Here is a 4,678-nt window from a genome sequence, read left to right as displayed (position 1 = left end):
TGAGCACACCAAATACCCTTTAAAATGATAATGATGGTCTTACACTAACAGAAATAGCTTTCTAAAGTTGTTTTAAAATCAACTAGAAACACTTTAAGTCCACTACAATCAATTTTTAAAAATAAAAAACAAACATTTCAGGAAATACTACATATCATTTCCAAAAATATAATCATATTTCTTAGTAGGGGCAAAGGAAAACAAAACCAGTCCACATACGCCAATCTATGTAAAACTATTATGTTCACACCAAGAAAATATGCAGATACCACCTCTTTAAAAAAAAAAAAAAAGGAGTCATTGTGAACTCACATAATTCAACAAAGTCACAAATGGGATAGCATTAGCACCAAGTAATAGTTGGCTTGAAGATTAGAGTACAGACATTTCTTAAAGCTACATAATCTAAAACCGATGAAGTGTCAGGAAATGCTTTAACTCCCTCACTGTATCACCTGGTCTCTGAGCATGAAAAAAAAAACAAAAACAAAAACTATGGGGCTGGAAAGATGGTCCAGGGGTTAAAAGCACTTGCTGCTCTTCCAGAGGACCCAGACTCAGTTCCTAGCACTCACATGGTAGTTAATACTCATCCTTAACTCTAGTTCCAGGGGAATCCAACACCCTCTTCTGGCCTCCATGGGCACTGCATGATACAGGTGCACTTACATGCATTCAGGCAAAACACCCATATACATAAAATAAAAATAAATAAAATTATTTTTTAAAAGTCTTTAAGAACTCATGCTGGCCATTTCTCTTACATAAATATAAATGGACTCAGGTCACCTTGAAAAATTTAAAAATACAAAAAATTATTACAAAAGACAACTATTGGAAATAGGGTATTTAAAAATGATTTGTAATATCTGCAAGACCATAAATTACCACCAAAGTAAACTCATTATGCTTTGAATATTAAAATAAACACTTTCAATTAAATAGTTAATTATTAAGCTTCTATAAAGGTACCTAGTCAGCACCTTCCTAAGCAGAATTAAAGCTACATTTCTCTAAAAGGAATTTTATTTACCCCATATCACCCAATGATAATATAAAAGTGAAATATTAGTCTAAAACTTTAGAATTATACACAAATCATGCTTTTCCTAACAAGCAAGAGAAAATTAAATGACACTATGTTAAACTCAGTTTTTACTTACTCTTGTTACGTCTTATTTTGAGAGAGCAAAAATACAATAGGCTATGTCAAAATCTAATGTAGATACTTCAGATGTTTCTATGACAATCTAATGACAGACTGGTACAAAAAGTTAAATAAGAAATAAGTTTAGGAAGTCTTATAAACAATATCTTTTAGTTAGGTAGTCTGGCTCAAATAAAGAAAGTCCATGTATCAGTTGGTATGGTTTTGCTCATAATTTTAATAATGATCACTAGGCAGAACCAAAATTGTTTCCTACTATAATAATAAAAAAAAACCTTTACTTTTAGTCCCAAATAAAAATTTCAGTCTTTCTTCAAATATAATCTTTTTCTTCTTAAAGGTGGACAGAAGTAAAATGATTCGTAGCACAGGTTCAAAAGTACACTCAAATAACTTTAGTAAACAACTGGTTGAATGGCTTTAGAAAGCATCCCATATACACTTCTTAAAATACTAAAAATAATTATGTAATTTCAACTTTGATTTACTTGATTTTCATTATTTTAAGACTGTTTTTCTTCCCAGGTTATATAAGTTATTGGTAACTGCAGACTCAAGAAAAACAGAAAGCCATACAGTTGAGATCAGGCATATTAGAAACTTGAGGTATAATAGGAATATTTCTCCAAATAATGTCACTAGGATTATAAGATTAGTGGAATGTTTAGTGATTGTATCTTTTCACTGAATTAAAGGGGGAAGGAGCACAAGATTAGCCATTGGTGAGTATCTCAACCATTGCAGATGACATTCATAGACTATAATCCTTCAAGAAATACAAATCCTTCTCTCCAACTAAAGTATCAGAAATATAAAGTTCAAGTTTTGAGTTTTCTCCTTTAAAATGAACTTATTTAATTGGTTTGAGCCAAACAAAAATATTTTCAAATTACTTAAAAGAAATGTTTACACTATCTTAACGAAAGCTATCATCCACTTACATTACTTTCAAATTGCTAAATATATAGAATTGGGAAAATAAAATGAGGAACTGATTAACTGTTACCTAATTCCAAAGACGAAGGAAGAAGAAGAAGAAGAAGAAGAAGAAGAAGAAGAAGAAGAAGAAGAAGAATAATCACATAAACTGATAGTTACTACATTGATTAAAACATCTGCCTAAGGTTGGAAAGTCAAAAAAAACCTCTTAAGTTGCTTCTGTTTATGAAAACTAAGCAAGAACTCTTCTTTCCATTATCTTTAATGGAAATATGTTCATCTCTAAACATACATTTCAGTATTTTAATCAAATAAAAGTTATAGAGACAATCACAGGATCCCAGGGCCTTTCAAACATTTTTAAAGAATCCCTTTACCCCCCAACCTCTCATCCGCTGCTTTCTTAAGACGTGAAGTGTTCCTCACTTCAGCATTCCCTCCTGGCATAACCCCCCACCCCGCCCCCCGACCCCGTAGGCCTAAGGCCCCGTAGCAAACAGAGTCTAACAGGAGCAGGCAGCACAAAGACAGGAATGGGAGATTAGTGGGAGGGAGGGACGCCGGGATTGGGGCTCAGCAGGAGCTTCAGGCTTTTTAAAATTCAAACTGCTCCCTGACCAATACAAATCACGGACACGCTACTGACTACTACACGGATTTATAGCATTAAAAACATGCCTAGTACGTGACAGCTATATTAACTTCACTCTTTTTAACATTTATCCTTACGTTTGCAGGAAATGTGGAGCAATTTATTGTAAGCAGGATACTAAACTCAAAAATAACCCGCAGAAAAGTTATTCTACAGTGACAACTTAAGGCAAAAAATTTAAACCAAGGTTAACAACTATTAAAACAAGGGGCTTTACAGAGCAGTGTTGCTTCATTCTAACGAATGAATTTTCCTTCAGCGAATATGAAACAAAGTGTCAAAAGGAACATTAATTTTTCTGTGCAATTTTTAAGTCTGAGAACTTTTAAATCGGTATTCCCTCTCACACTAACTTCCATTACCAAAGCCTCCACAAACTCCAAGCATTTAAATTACTCGTGAACTAGAATTTAAGATGTAGAACTGATATTTTTCTTCTGCATTTACAGCTACATTTGACCTATTAAAATGACACCTCGCTCATTACACAGTCAAACATCATGGCACAAACAGCCAATGACAATCCTGGGACCTCACGAAGATCTGCCTTGACATGAAAGGATGGCACCTTCAACACTTTTTTTAACCTCGCAAAGATTTTAAGACTAAGTTGACTTCTAGCCTTTGAAAGGCAACTGGGTTTATCCTGATCTCGGCACCCGCTCAGAACTAAAATTCTTTGTGCGCTTGTACACGTTTAGCCTAGGAAGTACGTGTTTTATGTACAGTAGTTTAAAATTGTCCTTATATAACGCATACAAATATAAAGTGGCAGAGTAAACCTGTCAAGTACTTTAGACTTGTCTTTGAATAAAAAGTCCATGTGCAACACACACTGTCAAACAACATAAAAAGCTCTTGGGAGGAGGATGTGCAGTGCCTACTACACTATGGTCTTCTACACTAAATACACATGTGGACGATTTCATTCTTTTTAAAAGAAAACGTGTCTTTATTAACTTTCCAACGTCCAAACAAGTTTTGCAGAGAATTACCACTGTATCCGTGTCTGAGTATTTACATTTGTTTCACTAACTGAAACTACTTCCTCCCTTCATGGGGTCACAGGGGGAAGAAGGGGGGTTGTTTGTTTCACTGGGACGTTCCCCACTCCCGGACCGGGAAAGTTGTAAATATGGGGACGATCGGGGCACATTTGCTGATAGTTGTATTGTTTCCGCCTCCTCACTACCTACGGCTCCTCTCCCGGGCGAGGCCTGTCACCGACCAGCAAGTCGCTCCGCTCAGCCCGGAGCTCTCCTAATCCCCGAGCTCAAGTAGATTCCGCTGGCCCGCGGCCTGCACTCTCCGCCGGGCCTACGCCTCCCCGGCCGCCCGGCAGGAGCCCAGTCCCCGCCACCGGAGCCGGCAGGGAGAGGGTATAAACCCGCCGCCACCCAGGGTGGCTGCCACCAGAGAGGAGCGAACTCTCGACTCGCCCGTGGAAGAGACCTGGGGACGCTAAGGAAACCGCGGGGAGGGGAGCGAGGAGGAGAAATGCTGAGGACCTGGCGCCGCCGCCGCCACCACCGCCGCCGCCGCCGCCGCCGCCGCCGCCGAAATAAAGAGCAGGAATTTACCTGGGCGAATCGGCGTCTGAATCCGAGCGGAGGCCGAGGCCGCTGTGGCGAGAGACTATAATCCGGGCCGGGAGGGGGGGTGGCTACGGCTCCTCTTCCGTCTCCTCAGTGCGGGGAACATGTAGAGCCGGGGGGAGACCAGCCGAGAAGACAAATCGCTGCTTCTTCTTCCTCCTCCTCCTCCTTCTCCCACATAGAAACACTCACAAACACCCGACCAGGGGCCCGAGCTACCGGGGGGGCATCGCCGCGGGCCCGGGAACCAATCCTCCTGGCGGCGGGGGCGTCCCTCCCTGCGGCTTGGTGGTGTCGGGTGAGTCGGTACCGACGGAGGGAGGG

At 40.0% G+C, this 4,678-nt stretch overlaps 1 protein-coding gene across 3 annotated transcripts in view; it reads right to left on the bottom strand.

The window, feature by feature from the left end:
• Nipbl (NIPBL cohesin loading factor) overlaps positions 1-4,666 on the bottom strand; it is a 185,678-nt gene extending 181,012 nt beyond the window's left edge. For all 3 annotated transcript variants that reach the window (XM_017800336.2, XM_029567775.1, XM_029567776.1), the window contains exon 1: positions 4,340-4,666. The gene's annotated coding sequence lies outside the window, so the exon portion shown is untranslated. The remainder of the gene's footprint in view (positions 1-4,339) is intronic.
• Positions 4,667-4,678: the final 12 nt, after the last annotated feature.

Source organism: Nannospalax galili, unplaced genomic scaffold (genome assembly GCF_000622305.1).
Source record: "Nannospalax galili isolate Female #2095 unplaced genomic scaffold, S.galili_v1.0 scaffold139, whole genome shotgun sequence".
In the NCBI taxonomy this organism is placed as follows: domain Eukaryota; kingdom Metazoa; phylum Chordata; class Mammalia; order Rodentia; family Spalacidae; genus Nannospalax; species Nannospalax galili.
The sequence above is the reverse complement of the archived record's forward strand: the minus strand, read 5'-3'. Positions and strand labels throughout refer to the sequence as shown.